Source organism: Spinacia oleracea, chromosome 6 (genome assembly GCF_020520425.1).
Source record: "Spinacia oleracea cultivar Varoflay chromosome 6, BTI_SOV_V1, whole genome shotgun sequence".
NCBI classification, from domain to species: domain Eukaryota; kingdom Viridiplantae; phylum Streptophyta; class Magnoliopsida; order Caryophyllales; family Amaranthaceae; genus Spinacia; species Spinacia oleracea.
In genome coordinates this window covers 5,306,125-5,332,154 of record NC_079492.1, presented here as the reverse complement: position 1 = coordinate 5,332,154, position 26,030 = coordinate 5,306,125, and the positions used below count along the sequence as shown (strand labels likewise).

General features: G+C 39.1%; 1 long non-coding RNA gene across 2 annotated transcripts; it reads right to left on the bottom strand.

Moving 5' to 3' along the window:
* Positions 1 to 1,514: 1,514 nt before the first annotated feature.
* LOC110797622 (uncharacterized) lies at positions 1,515 to 24,428 on the bottom strand. Of its 2 annotated transcripts, none has more exons than XR_008923178.1 (4): positions 24,090 to 24,428; positions 23,862 to 23,888; positions 23,540 to 23,752; positions 1,515 to 2,189 (listed from the first exon to the last, which is right to left on the bottom strand). It is a non-coding gene; the product is annotated as an uncharacterized lncRNA (long non-coding RNA). The 2 variants fall into 2 exon arrangements; XR_008923176.1 differs by having other exon boundaries at positions 1,515 to 2,139; positions 24,090 to 24,426.
* Positions 24,429 to 26,030: the final 1,602 nt, after the last annotated feature.

Here is a 26,030-nt window from a genome sequence, read left to right as displayed (position 1 = left end):
ATGCTGACTCGAGCTCGGCATACTAGAACTTGCCCCATGATCTATGCTCTCACCATGCCATGTCCACGTCGTGTAGTTACCCTTAAAACCGCGACGAACTATGTGATCAACAATATCATCAATATCCCGATACCCCCTTGAATTATTGCAATCACAACAAGGACACAGAATTAAACTTGATTCATGTTCTGATTGATGTTTCAAGGCAACCTTAATGAACTCTTGAATCCCTTGTAAGAACCTTGTAGAAAATCGTTTACTACCATACATCCAACTCCGATCCATTTTCAACCACTAAAGATAAAACAATATGACCAAATTTTGTCAAAGGTTAGAATATAAACTATATAGGCTATTCATATCATTATAAATCCATGGCTTCCAACAAAACCTACCATAACTAATAACAAGTTCCCATAGTACAATTCATTTCACATCACAAATTCACAAACCCGAATTTTGTAGCAAACCCAAAACATCATTTCATAACCTACACAAACCATCTCATAAACCTACACAAACCCAAAAATTCATTTCATAACCTTAATTCAACAAAACCTAATTGTAATAAACAAATAATTTCAACAAAACCAACTATTACAATTCATCAAAAACTACAATTAAAATTCAACAAAACCTAAATCTTAAATGTGCACAATTAAAATTCAATTAAATAATATCCACAATTAAAATTCAATCTTAAAATTCAACTAAAATGTACCATTAAAATTCAAACATAATATCCACAATTATAATTAAAATGCACAATTAAAATTCAATTAAATAATATCCACAAAATAAAATTTAAATGTACCGAATTAATCGATGGAGCAATTGAAGAGAGGAGGGCCAGCGGCGTGGCAGCCGACGGCGTTAGCAAGCAGCGGCGACAGTGACCTGTGAAGAGGCCGGGGGTTGAACGACGATCAGGGGGCGGCGACGAGCAGGAAGTTGGAGGACAATGAGCTGTGCGAAGAGGAGGTTGACGCGGCAGGAAGACGAACAGCAGGTCGAGGAAGACGGAGGTTGACGGCGGAGGACGAGGTTGACGGCGGAGGACGAGGAAGGCCGAGGAAGTTGGAGGAAGAAATTGAAGCAGTGAGGGGTGAAGCTTTTGCAATTGGGTTTCAATTTAGGTCGCTGTGGAATATCGCATTGGAGAGCTAGCGCCAACAAAATTAAATTTTAGAAAAATTCAAAACATCATTTGCGTCGCAGAATTACTAAACTGCGACGCAAATGACTCTAGGATGCCCCCAGAGTCATTTGCGTCGCAGATTAGTAAATCTGCGACGCACTTGATTGAGTTAATTGCGTCGCATTTTTACTAATCTGCGACGCAAATGACTCTGGGGGGCATCCTAGAGTCATTTGCGTCGCAGTTTAACAAAGCTGCGACGCAAATGACTAAATTTTATGCTAAAATTTGTCATTTGCGTCACATGTTCAGAATGGCGTGGCAAATGCGGGGATGCAAATAAGCCTTTTTCCACTAGTGCTACCTTATACAGGGTTTAACTTTTATATAAAGAATCCACATATGCCAAAAGCTTAATCGTACCTATTTATTGATAATCTCATAATATCATAATAAGAAGGTATTGCATAAGAGACGTTGCATATCAGACTTAATTACTGAGATTCTCATTCTTGTATCAACCTAGATTTAGCATATAAGGCTGGTAATATACTAAATCCTACAAAATTGATTTGGAAATTTTCTAAAAAAATCAAAGAAAAACAACTTTTCTGCTCAAACACACAAAACCAAGAATTTTAAAAGTTGTAATTAAGCATTAATTATCCAAAAGCAACAATATTAAGTATTAATTATCCAAAAAACCAGCTAAAGACCTCACCTTTAGGAGGTTTCTGACACTAAATCCAACACCCGGTTTCCACTTTTTTGCTTTGGTAAAAAAAACAAAATTTAATCAGCAATTACACAAAACCTAGAAATTTTATGCAACAGAAAAACAACTACAGATTTGATAACCTTCATCGTTACAGCTCAGATTTGATTTTGTGACTCGCACCTGTCTCTAATGATGTTGATGCTATGGACACCATGAATTCGTGCAAGCTGAATGACGCACTGCCCAACCATGCTTGTTGCCCCATTTTGTACAATTGCATCACCTAGTAAAACTCATCCGGGTATAATTTTTTTTAAAAAAAAAGGCTTAAGGCTGCAGAAAAAAAATTGGCATATAACAATGAGGACTATATGATCTGAACATACAATGACAGCATTGTTAGGTTATGATACATATGACAATTCATAAATCATGCGAAAAAACCATTTAGCCAGGAATACATATTATTTACACATAATCATATAGCATAGTTTAGATGCATACTCTTTGTTGCGTGCCTTCCCTAGCTGCGCCCGAACCGAACAAGAACAAGTCTTTAGGACTCCAAGTGTCGTCCCTCCGTAGATAGTCCACAGCACGTCCGGATCCGCCTTAAGATTGACCAACTAGAATCGCCCCTAAGGTACTATAAATTTTCGGCACTTTTGAGCAAGATGTGTGACTGAATTTTGTTAGGTTATGATACATATGATATTACATAAATCATGCGGAAACAACCATTAACCCAGGAATACATATTATTTACACATAATCATATAGCATAATTTAGATGCATACTCTTTGTTGCGTGCCCTCCCTAGCTGCGCCCGAACCGAACAAGAACAAGTCTTTAGGACTCCAAGTGTCGTCCCTCCGTAGATAGTCCACAGCACGTCCGGATCCGCCTTAAGATTGACCAACTAGAATCGCCCTTAAGGTACTAGAATTTTCGGCACTTTTGAGCAAGATGTGTGACTGAATTTTTCTCTCAAAAACTCACTTTGAATACTTGAAAACTCGTTATAAATTGTGAACCCAGGCCACATATTTATAGGGGTATGGAAAGAGAATTGGAATCCTATTAGGATACGAATTAATTAAACCTAGAATCCTACAAGAACTCTAATTAATTAATTTATCAAATAGAATTAGGAATTTAATCATTAACCGAACTCTGCACGTTTTAGGAATCGTGCATGAACACAAACTCACACACACACACGGCAGCCACGATGGGCCGCCCATGCGTGTGCGTGCGAGCAGCAGCCCACGCAGCGAGGCCATGGCCTTGGCGCGCGCTGGGCCTGCCTTGCGGTGGGCCTGGGCGCTGCCTTGGCTGGGCGCTCGTTTGGCTAGGCGCGCGTTTGGCTGGGCGCGCGTTTTGGCTTGCTGGGCGATGGCCCAACTTCGTGCTGGGCCTTCGTCCGGCAGGCCTCGTCCGATGCTAATTCGTACGATACGCTTCCGATTAAATTCCCGGTTCCGGAATTCATTTCCGATACGAACAATATTTAATATTTCCGATTCCGGAATCAATTTCCGTTTCGAACAAATATTTAATATTTCCGTTTCCGGAATTATTTTCCGATTCCGATAATATTTCCGATTCTGAAAATATTTCCGTTTCCGGCAATATTTCCGATTCTGGCAATATTTCCATTTCCGATAATATTTTCCGATACGTACCATGTTTCCGTTTCCGGCAACATCTACGACTTGGATAATATTTATATTTCCGATACGATCCATATTTCCGTTTCCGGCAATATCATCGTTTCCGGAGTATTCATTTCTTGCCTGTGACGATCTCAGCTCCCACTGAAACCAAGATCCGTCGATTCCGAATATCCATAGATGGAGTATTTAATGCCATTAAATACTTGATCCGTTTACGTACTATTTGTGTGACCCTACGGGTTCAGTCAAGAGTAAGCTGTGGATTAATATTATTAATTCCACTTGAACTGAAGCGGCCTCTAGCTAGGCATTCAGCTCACTTGATCTCACTGAATTATTAACTTGTTAATTAATACTGAACCGCATTTATTAGACTTATCATAGAATGCATACTTGGACCAAGGGCATTATTTTCTTCAGTCTCCCACTTGTCCTTAGGGACAAGTGTGCATTTCCTAATTCCTTTGTCGCTCGATGCTTGCTCTTGAACATAAGGTAAGAGTTGTCATCCTTATTATGTCCAGAGGTGTTCCTCGGTTTCAGAGTTCAACTGATCAAATAAACAGATAATCATAGCCTATGATTCATCCGAGCACGGCCATGCATTTCACAGTTTCTAGCTCTCCGAGTGGCCTTGTACAACTTTTAAGCATCTCATCCCGATTTATGGGAGGACAATCCCAATCTTGCGATCTTGAGATTAGACTTCGTTTGATAGGTGATTACCTGAGCGTTGCCTTTATAGCCTCCTTTTACGGTGCGACGGTTGGTCAACGTCAAAGCAACCAGTTCTCAAACAAGTAATCTCAAATCACTCAGGTATTGAGGATTTAGTGTCTAATAATTTAATGAAATTTACTTATGACAGATTTTCATCTCTTACAGTAAAGTTTCATAGGTCTTGTCCGATACTAGTCTTCCCAAAGTAAGTATCTATGAAAATGATTATGACATTGTCATGTCTACATAGTTCAAGAAACAGAACTACTAGTCATCTTGCATTCTAATCGTCTAACGTTTTCTATGCGTCCAATTTTATAGAAAACTCCGACTAGGGACCATTTTCAACCTTTGACATTCAAGTTCACTTGATAGACATTTCTTAGTCACAGGACTGGTCCTGACAGTCTATCTTGAATATATCGTCAAATTGAAGGGACTCATCATTTAATAAACCACAAATTAAATGGAAAAATGAATTCTTTTCATTTATTGTGAATGATTAACCAATAATGTTTTACAAAGATTTAAACTCTAAAACTTTAAAACATTAAACAGAGACATCAAAGCCATTCTCCAATATGCTTGATTCCCATAGCTGCAGTGTGCGAGTTGTGCTTCGCCTGCGGTAGAGGTTTAGTCAATGGATCTGATATGTTGTCATCAGTTCCAATTTTGCTTATCTCGACTTCTTTTCTTTCAACGAACTCTCGTAGAAGGTGAAATCTACGAAGTACATGCTTGACTCTCTGGTGGTGTCTAGGCTCTTTTGCCTGTGCAATAGCTCCGTTATTGTCACAATACAGGGCTATTGGTCCTTTAATGGAGGGGACTACACCAAGTTCACCTATGAACTTCCTTAGCCATATAGCTTCCTTTGCTGCTTCATGTGCAGCAATGTACTCCGCTTCAGTTGTAGAATCCGCAATGGTGCTTTGCTTAGCACTTTTCCAGCTTACTGCTCCTCCGTTGAGGCAGAAGACAAACCCAGACTGTGATCTGAAATCATCTTTGTCGGTTTGGAAACTTGCGTCCGTATAGCCTTTAACAATTAATTCATCATCTCCACCATAGACCAGGAAGTCATCTTTGTGCCTTTTCAGGTACTTCAGAATGTTCTTGGCAGCAGTCCAATGCGCCTCTCCTGGGTCTGACTGGTATCTGCTCGTAGCACTGAGTGCGTACGCAACATCCGGGCGTGTACATATCATAGCATACATTATTGAACCAATCAATGATGCATATGGAATCCCATTCATTCGTCTACGCTCATCAAGTGTTTTTGGGCACTGAGTCTTGCTTAGAGTCATTCCATGAGACATGGGTAGGTAGCCTTGCTTGGAGTGCGCCATCTTGAACCTATCAAGCACCTTTTTGATATAAGTGCTTTGACTAAGTCCAATCATCTTTTTAGATCTATCTCTGTAAATCTTGATGCCCAATATGTACTGTGCTTCTCCCAGATCCTTCATCGAAAAACATTTCCCAAGCCAAATCTTGACAGAGTTCAACATAGGAATGTCATTTCCGATAAGTAATATGTCGTCGACATATAATACTAGGAAAGCAATTTTTCTCCCACTGACCTTCTTGTATACACAAGATTCGTCTGCGTTCTTGATGAAACCAAAGTCACTGACTGCTTCATCAAAACGTATATTCCAGCTCCTGGATGCCTGCTTCAATCCGTAGATTGACTTCTTTAGCTTGCATACCTTTTTAGCATTCTTTGGATCCTCAAAACCTTCAGGCTGTGTCATAAACACAGTTTCTGTTAAAACGCCGTTTAAGAAAGCAGTTTTGACATCCATCTGCCATATTTCGTAATCGTAATATGCAGCGATTGCTAACATTATCCGAATAGACTTTAGCATTGCAACTGGTGAAAAAGTTTCATCGTAATCCACACCGTGGACTTGCCTGTAACCTTTTGCAACCAATCTAGCTTTGAAAACTTCAAGTTTCCCATCCTTGTCCTTTTTCAGTTTGAAAACCCATTTGCTTCCAATGGCTTGGTAGCCATCTGGCAAATCGACCAAATCCCATACTTGGTTTTCAGACATGGAGTCTAATTCAGATTGCATGGCTTCTTGCCATTGCTTGGAGCTAGGGCTCGTCATAGCTTGTTTGTAAGTCGCAGGTTCATCACTTTCAAGTAATAGAACGTCATAGCTCTCGTTTGTCAAAATACCTAAGTACCTTTCCGGTTGAGATCTATATCTTTGCGATCTACGCGGGGTAACATTTCTAGATTGACCATGATTTTCACCAGATTCTTCTAAAGATCTCTGAGTTTCATCCTGAATGTCTACTTGAGCATTCTCTAGAGTTTGTTGTTCGACTCGAATTTCTTCGAGGTCTACTTTTCTCCCACTTGTCATTTTGGAAATGTGATCTTTCTCCAAAAAGACACCATCTCGAGCAACAAACACCTTGTTCTCAGATGTATTGTAGAAGTAATACCCCTTTGTTTCCTTTGGATAGCCCACAAGGATACATTTGTCAGATTTTGGATGAAGTTTGTCTGAAATTAATCGTTTGACGTATACTTCACATCCCCAAATCTTAAGAAAAGACACATTTGGAGGTTTTCCAAACCATAATTCGTATGGAGTCTTTTCGACAGCTTTAGACGGAGCTCTATTTATAGTGAGTGCAGCTGTGTTTAGTGCATGTCCCCAAAATTCTAATGGAAGTTCGGCCTGACCCATCATTGACCTGACCATGTCTAGCAAGGTTCTATTCCTCCGTTCCGACACACCGTTCCATTGTGGTGTTCCAGGAGGAGTCAATTCTGATAGAATTCCACATTCTTTCAGATGGTCATCAAATTCATAGCTCAGATATTCACCGCCTCTATCAGACCGCAGCGCCTTAATCTTCTTGCCTAATTGATTCTCTACTTCACTCTGAAATTCCTTGAATTTGTCAAAGGATTCAGACTTATGCTTCATTAGGTAGACATAACCATACCTACTGAAGTCATCAGTGAAAGTGATAAAGTAGCTGAAACCACCTCTAGCATTTGTACTCATTGGTCCACATACATCTGTATGGATTAAACCCAATAGTTCACTTGCTCTTTCTCCAACTTTAGAGAAAGGTTGCTTTGTCATTTTGCCAAGTAAACATGATTTGCATTTACCATAATCCTCTAAGTCAAATGGTTCTAGAATTCCTTCCTTTTGAAGTCTTTCTAAGCGTTTCAAGTTTATATGGCCTAATCGACAATGCCACAGATAGGTGAGATCTGAATCATCCTTTTTGGCCTTTTTGGTATTTATGTTATATACTTGTTTGTCGTGATCTAATAAATAAAGTCCATTGACTAATCTAGCAGATCCATAAAACATCTCTTTAAAATAAAACGAACAACTATTGTCTTTTATTAAAAAGGAAAATCCCTTAGCATCTAAGCAAGAAACTGAAATGATGTTTTTAGTAAGACTTGGAACATGGAAACATTCTTCCAGTTCCAAAACTAGCCCAGAGGGCAACGACAAATAGTAAGTTCCTACAGCTAATGCAGCAATCCGTGCTCCATTTCCCACTCGTAGGTCGACTTCACCCTTGCTTAACTTTCTACTTCTTCTTAGTCCCTGTGGATTGGAACATAAGTGTGAGCCACAACCTGTATCTAATACCCAAGAAGTTGAATTAGCAAGTATACAGTCTATAACGAAAATACCTGAAGATGGAACGACTGTTCCGTTCTTCTGATCTTCCTTTAGCTTCAAGCAATCTCTCTTCCAATGCCCCTTCTTCTTGCAGTAGAAGCATTCGGATTCAGAAGTGGGTTGACTGACCTTCCTCTTTGCAGATTTGGCGCCAGTTTGCTTAGTTGGGCTGGCCTTGTTGCCACCTTTCTTAGCATTCCTCTTCTTTCCAGATTTCTTGAACTTGCCCCCACGCACCATAAGCACATCCTGCTTATCACTTTTGAGCGTCTTTTCAGCGGTCTTCAGCATACCGTGAAGCTCAGTGAGCGTTTTGTCCAGACTATTCATACTGTAGTTCAGTTTGAACTGATCATACCCGCTATGAAGAGAATGGAGGATGGTGTCTATAGCCATTTCCTGAGAAAATTGCTGATCCAGCCGACTCATATTCTCAATGAGTCCAATCATTTTGAGAACATGTGGACTTACGGGCTCGCCTTTCTTAAGCTTGGTCTCAAGAATTTGCCTATGAGTCTCGAATCTTTCGACTCGAGCCAGATCTTGGAACATGTTCTTCAACTCACTGATGATTGTGAAAGCATCTGAGTTGATGAACGTTTTCTGCAGATCCGCACTCATGGTGGCGAGCATTAGACATTTCACATCCTTGTTGGCATCAATCCAACGATTGAGGGCTGCCTGAGTGACGCCGTCGCCTGCAGCTTCGGGCATCGCCTCATCTAGGACATACTCCTTTTCTTCCTGCATAAGAACTATTTGCAAGTTCCTTTGCCAGTCAAGGAAGTTTTTCCCGTTCAACTTCTCCTTTTCGAGAATTGATCGAATGTTGAATGAATTGTTGTTTGCCATATTAAAACTACAATTGAAAAGAATAAACAAATAAATAACCATTCACAGTTTCTCTTAATAAACTTAAATTCTAGCATACATGCATAATTCAATGTTTATTAAGCATTTTATTCAAGTTATTTGTTCCGGCAGGTGTGAATAAAATGATTCCAAGATCCTAAAATCATTGAAGAACTAAGCACAGTTTGTCGACTTAATCCTAGAACATCTTAGGTAAGCAAAAGCCTTTTGCTAATAGTCTAGAAACTATTCTTGGTTGATAGGTACGTCTAAGAACTTATTAGGTAAACCTATCGATTTTGCCACGACATAAAAGGACTCCTTACTTATATCGTTGAGTTTCACCAAAACTAACATGTACTCACAATTATTTGTGTACCTTGCCCCTTTAGGACCAATAAGTAACACCTCGCTGAGCGAAAACTATTACTAGATTGATGTAAAGGATATCCAAGCAAGTGTATATTTTGGCATGGCACCTTTTAACTCAATTTTTAAGTTTGGAACTTAAGGCTCTTACTATGTTGGTTAGATTTTAAGTGAACTAAAATCCTTAATCATGCAACATAATCAAGCTTTTGATCTCATGCATTTTAAGACATATTTAAAAGCAATAAATAACTTAAAACATGCATAAGATAAATGTGATCTAGTATGGCCCGACTTCATCTTGAAGCTTTGACTTCAAAGTCCGTCTTGAAAATCTCCGTGGGAGGCACCATTTTCTTCAAATAGGATAAGCTATAACTAATTACAACTATTTGATGGTACGCAGACCATATTTGAATTGAAAAATAACTTTGGTACTTTAGACCATTACATTCAAATTAATGGTACGCAGACCATATTTTCTATCCTATTTGGGCCATACTAGTCACTTCATAACCTGCAAAACAGTACATATACAATATATACCATTCACCCATTCATTATCATGAATGGCCCACATAGCTGGTTAGTAAAACACATTATGCATCACGTAAACATTTGCAGCAATTAATCAAGGGCACCAATAATCTACCAATTATTCAGTCCTTATTAATTCTAATCAAGTTGTTTTTACCTTAAGGATTTGTAGACCTAATCAAGAGTTTATGACTAAAAAGCGCTCCCACTTAAACCAATAAATTTATATGCTTTACTAATTTTAAACATAAAAATGTATTTCTAGTCTAACCGGAAACATACAAATTTAATTAAAATTTAAAGCTCAAATGAATTTATAATTGAATCCAAAAAGTTTAATTTAATTTCAGTCGTATTTAAATTAATTCATGATTTTAATTTTAGTAAAATAATTAGAATAAATAAAATTTATTATAATTACAATATTCAAAATTAAAATCCTAGAAAATAATTTAAATTATTAATTTTAAAATTAATTAAAATTACGTAAACTGAAAATTTCAAATTAAACATTCAAAACGATCTAATCGTAACGCAAACACCCTACGCATTGCACGCCCATGGGCCGCACGCACACAACCATTGCTGGCCATGTGCGCGCAGCCCATGCGCTCGTCGCATAGCTGCTGCATCTTCCATCGCAAGCCATCGCACGCTGTGGTGCTCGCTGCGCGCGCGCCAGCGCTCGACGCACGCGAGCCATCGCTCGCTGTGCGCGCTCGCCAGCGCTCGCTGCGCGCGCTCCACCGCTCGCTGTGCGCGCGAGCCCTCGCTCGCTTGTGCGCGCGAGCCATCGCTCGCTGTGCGCGCGAGCCATCGCTCGCTGTGCGCGCGAGCAACGCTGGGCGCAGCGCTCGCTGCGCGCAAGGCTGCGCGCTCTTGCGCGTGGCAGTGCGCGTTGTGGCGCAGCTCGCTTGCTGCCCACACGCGACTGCCTTGGCTTGTCTTTCGCCCATGCCCATTTGTTCATAGCTCGTGGCCCACGACACAAGGCAGGGCTGCTGCCTTGTGCTCGTGCACCACGCCCTTGCTCATTGCATTCGTGCCGCACGGGCGACGAGCTCTCTTGCTCGTCGTCGCATGCCCGCACTATACAACACCCCTTAAGGGTAACACGAAGCGTCCATTGCTTTGTGCGTGCAAGTTATATGAACGAATCGCATAAAAATTTAAAATTTATATTTAAAATTAATGACAAATTAATAAATAATATTAATTTCATAATTTTAGGGCGAAAAATCGAAAATTTATTATTCAATTGATTTCCGATTGTCATGGATTCAAGCATAGGTCATAAAAATTTAAAATTTATCATAAATATACAATTTTCATGGTGGTTTTTAATCATAGGTTTCTAATTAAATTATAATTAATTATGAAAATCAAATTAATTCTAAATTATTCTAATTTTCAACAAATTAATCATAATTACAAATTAGATTGCATAATTAACAAGGCTAGGCATTCAAACTTGTTAAACATATACAGTAGGTCAATCAAAAATTCAAGATTTATCAACAAGAATCGCAAATATTTAATTTAACATCTTAAATTTACGAAATTTTGCATTCGAAAAACTAAAACCTTCGAAAAGTCATAGTTAACTTTTAGAATGCCTTTTACATGCGGAATTGACACAAAAATCACTCGATTTGGATGAGTAACGAAGAAACTGCCGAAAAACTGCGTACGTATAATTAAATAAACGCAATTTGCAATTAATTAACAATTACGAAAATTAATCACCCCTTTTAATTCTTGCAAATTTGTAATATTTAACCATGTTCATGCAATTTAGATTATGAAAATAATAAGGGGCTCGAGATACCACTGTTAGGTTATGATACATATGATATTACATAAATCATGCGGAAACAACCATTAACCCAGGAATACATATTATTTACACATAATCATATAGCATAATTTAGATGCATACTCTTTGTTGCGTGCCCTCCCTAGCTGCGCCCGAACCGAACAAGAACAAGTCTTTAGGACTCCAAGTGTCGTCCCTCCGTAGATAGTCCACAGCACGTCCGGATCCGCCTTAAGATTGACCAACTAGAATCGCCCTTAAGGTACTAGAATTTTCGGCACTTTTGAGCAAGATGTGTGACTGAATTTTTCTCTCAAAAACTCACTTTGAATACTTGAAAACTCGTTATAAATTGTGAACCCAGGCCACATATTTATAGGGGTATGGAAAGAGAATTGGAATCCTATTAGGATACGAATTAATTAAACCTAGAATCCTACAAGAACTCTAATTAATTAATTTATCAAATAGAATTAGGAATTTAATCATTAACCGAACTCTGCACGTTTTAGGAATCGTGCATGAACACAAACTCACACACACACACGGCAGCCACGATGGGCCGCCCATGCGTGTGCGTGCGAGCAGCAGCCCACGCAGCGAGGCCATGGCCTTGGCGCGCGCTGGGCCTGCCTTGCGGTGGGCCTGGGCGCTGCCTTGGCTCGGCGCTCGTTTGGCTGGGCGCACGTTTGGCTGGGCGCGCGTTTTGGCTTGCTGGGCGATGGCCCAACTTCGTGCTGGGCCTTCGTCCGGCAGGCCTCGTCCGATGCTAATTCGTACGATACGCTTCCGATTAAATTCCCGGTTCCGGAATTCATTTCCGATACGAACAATATTTAATATTTCCGATTCCGGAATCAATTTCCGTTTCGAACAAATATTTAATATTTCCGTTTCCGGAATTATTTTCCGATTCCGATAATATTTCCGATTCTGACAATATTTCCGTTTCCGGCAATATTTCCGATTCTGGCAATATTTCCATTTCCGATAATATTTTCCGATACGTACCATGTTTCCGTTTCCGGCAACATCTACGACTTGGATAATATTTATATTTCCGATACGATCCATATTTCCGTTTCCGGCAATATCATCGTTTCCGGAGTATTCATTTCTTGCCTGTGACGATCTCAGCTCCCACTGAAACCAAGATCCGTCGATTCCGAATATCCATAGATGGAGTATTTAATGCCATTAAATACTTGATCCGTTTACGTACTATTTGTGTGACCCTACGGGTTCAGTCAAGAGTAAGCTGTGGATTAATATTATTAATTCCACTTGAACTGAAGCGGCCTCTAGCTAGGCATTCAGCTCACTTGATCTCACTGAATTATTAACTTGTTAATTAATACTGAACCGCATTTATTAGACTTATCATAGAATGCATACTTGGACCAAGGGCATTATTTCCTTCAAATTTTTCTCTCAAAAACTCACTTTGAATACTTGAATAACTCGTTATAAATTGTGAACCCAGGCTACATATTTATAGGGGTATGGAAAGAGAATTGGAATCCTATTAGGATACGAATTAATTAAATTAGAATTATAATAAAACTCTTATTTAATTAATTTATCAAATAGAATTAGGAATTTAATCATTAAACGAATTCTGCACGTTTTAGGTTTCGTATGCGAACAAAAACACTTACGCGAGCATGACCCGCAAGCGTGCAGGCCATGCCCGCGTACAGCCCACACGGCCGCACGGCCCACGCGAGCTACAAGCCCACGCGAGCTGCAGCAATGCTCGCAGCCCACTGCTCGCAGCTGCGCGCGCTGCGCGCGCTGCCACTGCCTGCTGGGCCTGGCCTTGCGCTGGGCCTGGCGTGGCTTTGGCTGTTCGTGTGGCGCGCTTGGCTTGCTGGGCGATGGCCTGGCTTCGTGCTGGGCCCTCGTCCGGCAGGCCTCGTCCGATGCTTATTCGTACGATACGCTTCCGATTAAATTCCCGATTCCGGAATTTATTTCCGATACGAACAATATTTAATATTTTCGATTCCGGAATTAATTTCCGTTTCGAACAAATATTTAATATTTCCGTTTCCGGAATTATTTTCCGATTCCGATAATATTTCCGATTCTGACAATATTTCCGTTTCCGGCAATATTTCCGATTCCGGCAATACTTCCATTTCCGATAATATTTCCCGATACGTACCATGTTTCCGTTTCCGGCAACATCTACGACTTGGATAATATTTATATTTCCGATACGATCCATATTTCCGTTTCCGGCAATATCATCGTTTCCGGAGTATTCATTTCTTGCCTGTGACGATCTCAGCTCCCACTCAAACCAAGATCCGTCGATTCCGAATATCCATAGATGGAGTATTTAATGCCATTAAATACTTGATCCGTTTACGTACTATTTGTGTGACCCTACGGGTTCAGTCAAGAGTAAGCTGTGGATTAATATCATTAATTCCACTTGAACTGAAGCGGCCTCTAGCTAGGCATTCAGCTCACTTGATCTCACTGAATTATTAACTTGTTAATTAATACTGAACCGCATTTATTAGACTTAACATAGAATGCATACTTGGACCAAGGGCATTATTTCCTTCAGTCTCCCACTTGTCCTTAGGGACAAGTGTGCATTTCCTAATTCCTTTGTCGCTCGATGCTTGCTCTTGAACATAAGGTAAGAGTTGTCATCCTTATTATGTCCAGAGGTGTTCCTCGGTTTCAGAGTTCAACTGATCAAATAAACAGATAATCATAGCCTATGATTCATCCGAGCACGGCCATGCATTTCACAGTTTCTAGCTCTCCGAGTGGCCTTGTACAACTTTTAAGCATCTCATCCCGATTTATGGGAGGACAATCCCAATCTTGTGATCTTGAGATTAGACTTCGTTTGATAGGTGATTACCTGAGCGTTGCCTTTATAGCCTCCTTTTACGGTGCGACGGTTGGTCAACGTCAAAGCAACCAGTTCTCAAACAAGTAATCTCAAATCACTCAGGTATTGAGGATTTAGTGTCTAATAATTTTAATGAAATTTACTTATGACAGATTTTCATCTCTTACAGTAAAGTTTCATAGGTCTTGTCCGATACTAGTCTTCCCAAAGTAAGCATCTATGCAAATGATTATGACATTGCCATGTCCACATAGTTCAAGAAACAGAACTACTAGTCATCTTGCATTCTAATCGTCTAACGTTTTCTATGCGTCCAATTTTATAGAAAACTCCGACTAGGGACCATTTTCAACCTTTGACATTCAAGTTCACTTGATAGACATTTCTTAGTCACAGGACTGGTCCTGACAGTCTATCTTGAATATATCGTCAAATTGAAGGGACTCATCATTTAATAAACCACAAATTAAATGGAAAAATGAATTCTTTTCATTTATTGTGAATGATTAACCAATAATGTTTTACAAAGATTTAAACTCTAAAACTTTAAAACATTAAACAGAGACATCAAAGCCATTCTCCAATATGCTTGATTCCCATAGCTGCAGTGTGCGAGTTGTGCTTCGCCTGCGGCAGAGGTTTAGTTAATGGATATGATATGTTGTCATCAGTACCAATTTTGCTTATCTCGACTTCTTTTCTTTCAACGAACTCTCGTAGAAGGTGAAATCTACGAAGTACATGCTTGACTCTCTGGTGGTGTCTAGGCTCCTTTGCCTGTGCAATAGCTCCGTTATTATCACAATACAGGGCTATTGGTCCTTTAATGGAGGGGACTACACCGAGTTCACCTATGAACTTCGTTAGCCATATAGCTTCCTTTGCTGCTTCATGTGCAGCAATGTACTCCGCTTCAGTTGTAGAATCCGCAATGGTGCTTTGCTTAGCACTTTTCCAGCTTACTGCTCCTCCGTTGAGGCAGAAGACAAACCCAGACTGTGATCTGAAATCATCTTTGTCGTTTTGGAAACTTGCGTCCGTATAGCCTTTAACAATTAATTCATCATCTCCACCATAGACCAGGAAAGTCATCTTTGTGCCTTTTCAGGTACTTCAGAATGTTCTTGGCAGCAGTCCAATGCGCCTCTCCTGGGTCTGACTGGTATCTGCTCGTAGCACTGAGTGCGTACGCAACATCCGGGCGTGTACATATCATAGCATACATTATTGAACCAATCAATGATGCATATGGAATCCCATTCATTCGTCTACGCTCATCAAGTGTTTTTTGGCACTGAGTCTTGCTTAGAGTCATTCCATGAGACATGGGTAGGTAGCCTCGCTTGGAGTCCGCCATCTTGAACCTATCAAGCACCTTATTGATATAAGTGCTTTGACTAAGTCCAATCATCTTTTTAGATCTATCTCTGTAAATCTTGATGCCCAATATGTACTGTGCTTCTCCTAGATCTTTCATCGAAAAACATTTCCCAAGCCAAATCTTGACAGAGTTCAACATAGGAATGTCATTTCCGATAAGTAATATGTCGTCGACATATAATACTAGGAAAGCAATTTTGCTCCCACTGACCTTCTTGTATACACAAGATTCGTCCGCGTTCTTGATGAAACCAAAGTCACTGACTGCTTCATCAAAACGTATATTCCAGCTCCTGGATGCCTGCTTCAATCCGTAGATTGACTTCTTTAGCTTGCATACCTTTTTAGCATTCTTTGGATCCTCAAAACCTTCAGGCTGTGTCATAAACACAGTTTCTGTTAAAACGCCGTTTAAGAAAGCAGTTTTGACATCCATCTGCCATATTTCGTAATCGTAATATGCAGCGATTGCTAACATTATCCGAATAGACTTTAGCATTGCAACTGGTGAAAAGGTTTCATCGTAATCCACACCGTGGACTTGCCTGTAACCTTTTGCAACCAATATAGCTTTGAAAACTTCAAGTTTCCCATCCTTGTCCTTTTTCAGTTTGAAAACCCATTTGCTTCCAATGGCTTGGTAGCCATCTGGCAAATCGACCAAATCCCATACTTGGTTTTCAGACATGGAGTCTAATTCAGATTGCATGGCTTCTTTCCATTGCTTGGAGCTAGGGCTCGTCATAGCTTGTTTGTAAGTCGCAGGTTCATCACTTTCAAGTAATAGAACGTCATAGCTTTCGTTCGTCAAAATACCTAAGTACCTTTCCGGTTGAGATCTATATCTTTGCGATCTACGCGGGGTAACATTTCTAGATTGACCATGATTCTCACTAGATTCTTCTAAAGATCTCTGAGTTTCATCCTGAATGTCATCTTGAGCATTCTCTAGAGTTTGTTGTTCGACTCGAATTTCTTCGAGGTCTACTTTTCTCCCACTTGTCATTTTGGAAATGTGATCTTTCTCCAAAAAGACACCATCTCGAGCAACAAACACCTTGTTCTCAGATGTATTGTAGAAGTAATACCCCTTTGTTTCCTTTGGATAGCCCACAAGGATACATTTGTCAGATTTTGGATGAAGTTTGTCTGAAATTAATCGTTTGACGTATACTTCACATCCCCAAATCTTAAGAAAAGACACATTTGGAGGCTTTCCAAACCATAATTCGTATGGAGTCTTTTCGACAGCTTTAGACGGAGCTCTATTTATAGTGAGTGCAGCTGTATTTAGTGCATGTCCCCAAAATTTTAATGGAAGTTCGACCTGACCCATCATTGACCTGACCATGTCTAGCAAGGTTCTGTTCCTCCGTTCCGACACACCGTTCCATTGTGGTGTTCCAGGAGGAGTCAATTCTGATAGAATTCCACATTCTTTCAGATGGTCATCAAATTCATAGCTCAGATATTCACCGCCTCTATCAGACCGCAGTGCCTTAATCTTCTTGCCTAATTGATTCTCTACTTCACTCTGAAATTCCTTGAATTTGTCAAAGGATTCAGACTTATGCTTCATTAGGTAGACATAACCATATCTACTGAAGTCATCAGTGAAAGTGATAAAGTAGCTGAAACCACCTCTAGCATTTGTACTCATTGGTCCACATACATCTGTATGGATTAAACCCAATAGTTCATTTGCTCTTTCTCCAACTTTAGAGAAAGGTTGCTTTGTCATTTTGCCAAGTAAACATGATTCGCATTTACCATAATCCTCTAAGTCAAATGGTTCTAGAATTCCTTCCTTTTGAAGTCTTTCTATGCGTTTCAAGTTTATATGGCCTAATCGACAATGCCACAGATAGGTGAGATATGAATCATCCTTTTTGGCCTTTTTGGTATTTATGTTATATACTTGTTTGTCGTGATCTAATAAATAAAGTCCATTGACTAATCTAGCAGATCCATAAAACATCTCTTTAAAATAAAACGAACAACTATTGTCTTTTATTAAAAAGGAAAATCCCCTAGCATCTAAGCAAGAAACTGAAATGATGTTTTTAGTAAGACTTGGAACATGGAAACATTCTTCCAGTTCCAAAACTAGCCCAGAGGGCAACGACAAATAGTAAGTTCCTACAGCTAATGCAGCAATCCGTGCTCCATTTCCCACTCGTAGGTCGACTTCACCCTTGCTTAACTTTCTACTTCTTCTTAGTCCCTGTGGATTGGAACATAAGTGTGAGCCACAACCTGTATCTAATACCCAAGAAGTTGAATTAGCAAGTATACAGTCTATAACGAAAATACCTGAAGATGGAATGACTGTTCCGTTCTTCTGATCTTCCTTTAGCTTCAAGCAATCTCTCTTCCAATGCCCCTTCTTCTTGCAGTAGAAGCATTCGGATTCAGAAGTGGGTTGACTGACCTTCCTCTTTACAGATTTGGCGCCAGTTTGCTTAGTTGGGCTGGCCTTGTTGCCACCTTTCTTAGCATTCCTTTTCTTTCCAGATTTCTTGAACTTGCCCCCACGCACCATAAGCACATCCTGCTTATCACTTTTGAGCGTCTTTTCAGCGGTCTTCAGCATACCGTGAAGCTCAGTGAGCGTTTTGTCCAGACTATTCATACTGTAGTTCAATTTGAACTGATCATACCCGCTATGAAGAGAATGGAGGATGGTGTCTATAGCCATTTCCTGAGAAAATTGCTGATCCAGCCGACTCATATTCTCAATGAGTCCAATCATTTTGAGAACATGTGGACTTACGGGCTCGCCTTTCTTAAGCTTGGTCTCAAGAATTTGCCTATGAGTCTCGAATCTTTCGACTCGAGCCAGATCTTGGAACATGTTCTTCAACTCACTGATGATTGTGAAAGCATCTGAGTTGATGAACGTTTTCTGCAGATCCGCACTCATGGTGGCGAGCATTAGACATTTCACATCCTTGTTGGCATCAATCCAACGATTGAGGGCTGCCTGAGTGACCCCGTCGCCTGCGGCTTCGGGCATCGCCTCATCTAGGACATACTCCTTTTCTTCCTGCATAAGAACTATTTGCAAGTTCCTTTGCCAGTCAAGGAAGTTTTTCCCGTTCAACTTCTCCTTTTCGAGAATTGATCGAATGTTGAATGGATTGTTGTTTGCCATATTAAAAACTACAATTGAAAAGAATAAACAAATAAATAACCATTCACAGTTTCTCTTAATAAACTTAAATTCTAGCATACATGCATAATTCGATGTTTATTAAGCATTTTATTCAGGTTATGTGTTCCGGCAGGTGTGAATAAAATAATTCCAAGATCCTAAAATCATTGAAGAACTAAGCACAGTTTGTCGACTTAATCCTAAAACATCTTAGGTAAGCAAAAGCCTTTTGCTAATAGTCTAGAAACTATTCTTGGTTGATAGGTACGTCTAAGAACTTATTAGGTAAACCTATCGATTTTGCCACGACATAAAAGGACTCCTTACTTACATCGTTGAGTTTCACCAAAACTAACATGTACTCACAATTATTTGTGTACCTTGCCCCTTTAGGACCAATAAGTAACACCTCGCTGAGCGAAAACTATTACTAGATTGATGTAAAGGATATCCAAGCAAGTGTATATTTTGGCATGGCACCTTTTAACTCAATTTTTAAGTTTGGAACTTAAGGCTCTTACTATGTTGGTTAGATTTTTTAAGTGAACTAAAATCCTTAATCATGCAACATAATCAAGCCACAATCTTATGCATAATTTAGACATATTTAAAACAATAAATAACTTAAAGCATGCATAAGATAAATGTGATCTAGTATGGCCCGACTTCATCTTGAAGCTTTAACTTCAAAGTCCGTCTTGAAAATCTCCGTGGGAGGCACCATTTTCTTCAAATAGGATAAGCTATAATTAAAACTAATTACAACTATTTGATGGTACGCAGACCATATTTGAATTGAAAAACAACTTTGGTACTTTAGACCAATTACATTCAAATTAATGGTACGCAGACCATATTTTCTATCCTATTTGGGCCATACTAGTCACTTCATAACCTGCAAAACAGTACATATACAATATATACCATTCACCCATTCATTATCATGAATGGCCCACATAGCTGGTTAGTAAAACACATTATGCATCACGTAAACATTTGCAGCAATTAATCAAGGGCACCAATAATCTACCAATTATTCAGTCCTTATTAATTCTAATCAAGTTGTTTTAACCTTAAGGATTCGTAGACCTAATCAAGAGTTTATGACTAAAAAGCGCTCCCACTTAAACCAATAAATTCATATGCTTTACTAATTTTAAACATAAAAATGTATTTCAAGTCTAACCGGAAACATACAAATTTAATTAAAATTTAAAGCCCATATAAATTTATAATTGAATCCAAAAATTTTAATTTGATTTCAGTCGTATTTAAATTAATTCATGATTTTAATTTTAGTAAAATAATTAGAATAAATAAAATTTATTATAATTACAATATTCAAAATTAAAATCCAAGAAAATAATTTAAATTATTAATTTTAAAATTAATTAAAATTACGTAAACTGAAAATTTCAAATTAAACATTCAAAACGATCTAATCGTAATGCAAACACCCTACGCATCGCACGCCCATGGGCCACACGCACACAGCCATCGCTGGCCATGTGCGCGCAGCCCATGCGCTCGTCGCATAGCTGCTGCATCTACCCATCGCAAGCCAACGCACAAGTTGGTGCTCGCTGGGCGCGCGCCAGCGCTCGATGCACGCGAGCCATCGCTCGTTGTGCGCGCTCGACAGCGCTTGCTGCGCGCGCTAAAGCGCTTGATGCACGCGAGCCATCGCTCGCTGTGCGCGAGCCATCGCTCGCTGTGCGCGAGCAATTGCTCGCTGCGCGCGATCGACGCTGGGCGCAGCGCTCGTGGCACGCGAGCTTGCGCTCGCTGCGCGCGCTTGCGCGAGGCAGTGCGCGTTGTGGCGCAGCTCGCTTGCTGCCCACACGCGACTGCCGTGCCTTGCCTTCGCCCATGCCCATTCGTCCATAGCTCGTGGCCCACGACACAAGGCAGGGCTGCTGCCTTGTGCTCGTGCACCATGCCCTTGCTCATTGCATTCGTGCCGCACGGGCGACGAGCTCCCTTGCTCGTCGTCGCATGCCCGCACTATACAACACCCCTTAAGGGTAACACGAAGCGTCCATTGCTTTGTGCGTGCAAGTTATATGAACGAATCGCATAAAAATTTAAAATTTATATTTAAAATTAATGAAAAATTAATAAATTAATATTAAAATAATTTTAGGGCGAAAAATCGAAAATTTATTATTCAATTGATTTCCGATTATCATGGATTCAAGCCTAGGTCATAAAAATTAAAAATTTATCATAAATTTACAATTTTTATGGTGGTTTTTAATCATAGGTTTCTAATTAAATTATAATTAATTATGAAAATCAAATTAATTCTAAATTATTCTAATTTTCAACTAATTAATCATAATTACAAATTAGATTGCATAATTAACAAGGCTAGGCATTCAAACTTGTTAAACATATACAGTAGGTCAATCAAAAATTCAAGATTTATCAACAAGAATCGCAAATATTTAATTTAACATCTTAAATTTACGAAATTTTGCATTCGAAAAACTAAAACCTTCGAAAAGTCATAGTTAGGCTTCGAATTTGAGAATTCTGGGTTCGGCAGAAAACTACTATTTTTGTCAAAATTTTAGAATGCCTTTTACATGCGGAATTGACACAAAAATCACTCGATTTGGATGAGTAACGAAGAAACTGCCGAAAAACTGCGTACGTATAATTAAATAAACGCAATTTGCAATTAATTAACAATTACGAAAATTAATCACCCCTTTTAATTCTTGCAAATTTGTAATATTTAACCATGTTCATGCAATTTAGATTATGAAAATAATAAGAGGCTCGTGATACCACTGTTAGGTTATGATACATATGACAATTCATAAATCATGCGGAAAAACCATTTAGCCAGGATTACGTATTATTTACACATAATCATATAGCATAGTTTAGATGCATACTCTTTGTTGCGTGCCTTCCCTAGCTGCGCCCGAACCGAACAAGAACAAGTCTTTAGGACTCCAAGTGTCGTCCCTCCGTAGATAGTCCACAGCACGTCCGGATCCGCCTTAAGATTGACCAAATAGAATCGCCCCTAAGGTACTATAAATTTCCGGCACTTTTGAGCAAGATGTGTGACTGAATTTTTCTCTCAAAAACTCACTTTGAATACTTGAATAACTCGTTATAAATTGTGAACCCAGGCCACATATTTATAGGGGTATGGAAAGAGAATTGGAATCCTATTAGGATACGAATTAATTAAATTAGAATTATAATAAAACTCTTATTTAATTAATTTATCAAATAGAATTAGGAATTTAATCATTAAACGAATTCTGCACGTTTTAGGTTTCGTATGCGAACACAAACACTTACGCGAGCATGACCCGCAAGCGTGCAGGCCATGCCCGCGCACAGCCCACACGGCCGCACGGCCCACGCGAGCTACAAGCCCACGCAAGCTGCAGCAATGCTCGCAGCCCACTGCTCGCAGCTGCGCGCGCTGCGCGCGCTGCCACGGCCTGGCCTTGCGCTGGGCCTGGCGTGGCCTTGGCTGTTCGTGTGGCGCGCTTGGCTTGCTGGGCGATGGCCTGGCTTCGTGCCGGGCCCTCGTCCGGCAGGCCTCGTCCGATGCTTATTCGTACGATACGCTTTCGATTAAATTCCCGATTCCGGAATTTATTTCCGATACGAACAATATTTAATATTTTCGATTCCGGAATTAATTTCCGTTTCGAACAAATATTTAATATTTCCGTTTCCGGAATTATTTTCCGATTCCGATAATATTTTCGATTCTGACAATATTTCCGTTTCCGGCAATATTTCCGATTCCGGCAATATTTCCATTTCCGATAATATTTCCCGATACGTACCATGTTTCCGTTTCCGGCAACATCTACGACTTGGATAATATTTATATTTCCGATACCATCTATATTTCCGTTTCCGGCAATATCATCGTTTCCGGAGTATTCATTTCTTGCCTGTGACGATCTAAGCTCCCACTGAAACCAAGATCCGTCGATTCCGAATATCCATAGATGGAGTATTTAATGCCATTAAATACTTGATCCGTTTACGTACTATTTGTGTGACCCTACGGGTTCAGTCAAGAGTAAGCTGTGGATTAATATCATTAATTCCACTTGAACTGAAGCGGCCTCTAGCTAGGCATTCAGCTCACTTGATCTCACTGAATTATTAACTTGTTAATTAATATTGAACCGCATTTATTAGACTTAACATAGAATGCATACTTGGACCAAGGGCATTATTTCCTTCAAGCATATGATAGATTAACATCCATAAACTATATGATTCGGGAAATAATCCAAGAATTAAATCAACAGACGCCATAAGACCACAAACAATAGAACTTTTCCAAGCCCAGGTAAATGTGAGAGACGGAATTAAATTCTCTTCGCTCCCACCGCTACTCCCTTCTTTGTTCCCACCAACACCAAACCACCCACCACCACTACACCTTGATTCATCTCTTCAGACCCGGAGAAAACAGAGAGCAAGGAATCGAGAATTTGACACATATTTTAATTGTATCGGTTTTAATTCAATAGCAAACAAAGTCACATCATTTTTTTATTCAAAATACAGATTTAAAGCTCAAAAAAAATATGGAACCCGGAAATACAATATTCAAGATTGAGAGTCAGGAAATACCTAGAACTACTCCCCTTAAACTGATGAGCATGATTTGCCACTTGATTGAAACCTACAACTGGTTGCTCACTGTAAAACATAGAAAGTATCCATTTTAAATTACAGAAATCAAGCAAAATAAATTTAAAAAACCCAACAAATATTGAAAAAAAACACTCATAGAGATTTGCTCAAATTGTCAAGGAGCTTTTGATACTCCTGTAAACCCTGTGCCTGTTAAGGAAGTCAAATGAAATCGGAAAAAACACATCAAATAAAAAAAAAATCTCCACAATCAATTGGAAAAAAAATGAAAATTTAAACAAAATTATTGAAATCTCACCCTTATTGAATTACGCATTCTCAAGTCCTGCAACAAAACTGAAATCAATTACAATCGAAAATCAAGGAGATAATCAACAAACTGAAATCTTTATGAAGAAACTGAGCAAAAATCAACAAATTACAATCACTTTTAACCTGCAACAAAACTGAAATAAAAAATTGTAATTGTAATTAAAACCCTAAAACTGAAATAAAACCCAGAAAATTAAAAATAAGAGATAATTACTTTGCATTTCGAGGAGGGTGAATTGGAACTGCAGGATACTCCGTTGCGTCGGTGGCTCCGATGTGGAGGTCGTCTTTTCAACGAACTTGAACAATGGTGGCGACTACGATCTCCTCCGTCGCGGTTTTCGATGGAGGCGACGGCGAGAGACGGAGGAGAGAACGAAGAGGGGAGAAGGTTTTTAAAAGTAGAAGAAATCGGAAGAAAGAGATAGGGAGATGGAGATGGAGATGGAGTAGAGAGAGAAAGAGCGAGGGTGCGGTTGAAAACCATCTCTACGGGAATGGCGAGGAAGAACCCTAGGTTGGCAAGGTAGATTAGAAGTAAAACCGGGGAGGGTGTATTCGTAAATTGCCTGGGGGACACGAAAAGTTAATTTACAAAAATGACCTCAGGAGCTGGCTTATATAATAGAGATGTATTCTTAGGGGTTGCCAACCCTCATGGTCAACCAAACATTTTCCAAAAGTATTGTTGTATTACCAATATTACTACTCCACACGTCCCTTAATACTGGCACCGGTTTGACCGGTGTAGAGTTTAATACATTTGAATTGACTTCTTAATTTAATGAGTATTAGTTGGTAGTGGGGTATTTTTTTAATATAGTTAGTGGGAAATGTGTAAGGGGTGGTGAGTGGTGAGTGGGGGGTGTGAATTTTTAAATGATTTTTTATAGGAAGTAGGGGTGTAGGTGGGTTAGTAGCTAAGTGTGAGAAATGATATAGTATTGGTAAAAATTTCCATTTATGGAAGCGGTACAAGTATTAAGACACGACCCAAAAAAGAAAGCGGTGCGAGTATTAAAGGACGGAGGGAGTACGTGCTTTGCCAATATTCGATTTTTGCCATTTGTAAAAGATGTATTGTTATGAGAAACATGTAAGAAAGTAGATAATATTATATTTTCATAAATGTTAATTTCTAATTTAATTTGGATCTATTCCGTTGAATTTGACCCTCACAACAATCTTTTAATTAGGTTTTCATGATTGAATTTTTCACTAGCTTTTTAGTTTTTTTTAAAAAGTCCCGTACATTAGTACGGGCACAAATTAGTAAGTGCTTATTTCAGAAACCCTCGTATCATATCAGATCAAAAAATCCAGATCAGATCATGTCATGCCAATTTTTATAAGTAAACTTTTATTTTTTATTTTTTATTGTAGAATATGGTTTATTTTTAGCTTTAAAAAGTTCAGATCAAAACAGAAAAATTTAAATCAGACCAGAAAAATTGAAATCATATTTTTTATCCTCCATGGAAGCAGCTTCTCAGGTAAGATTCTTTATTTTTTTTTTTGTAATCATCGATCGAATATCAATTGCACAATATAGGTTTTAGTTTCACACTACGGCAACTTTTGTGTAAGACCGCCTTACCGGAAAGACCACTTTGGTTGCTTAACTAATTGGTTCCATTTCTTAACTAATTGGTTACATTGCTTAATTAATTGATTCAATTGCTTAACTAATTAATTCCCTTGCTTAACTAATCAGTTTCAATGCTTAACTAATAAGTTCAAGTGCTTAACTAATTGGTTCCATTGCTTAACTTATATTACACTAAGGTGGTTTTTTGTGTAAGACCGCCTTATAGAAAAGTTTGTATTCCCACTATCTTTGAGTTCATTGTCAATACTGCCAATTTAGGGTTCTTCTAGGTGGATTATTGAACTATTTTATTGGTTTTAATTACTCAACTTTTGTAAGTGTGGAACGAGCGATTTTGTTGCTACGATTTTGCTATCATATGCTTCTTGTTGTTTATCTTAAGGGAGAAGGGTATTTTATGATTTTGGAGCGTAATTTGACAATTGAGTTTGCCTATAGTTTAACACCCTAGGATTGATTGATCCCCTCTTAAAAAGTTTGATTTTAGGTGAATGAAATTCTTGGGTTTTATGTATTGATGAATTTTCGATTGTTCGGCACATACTA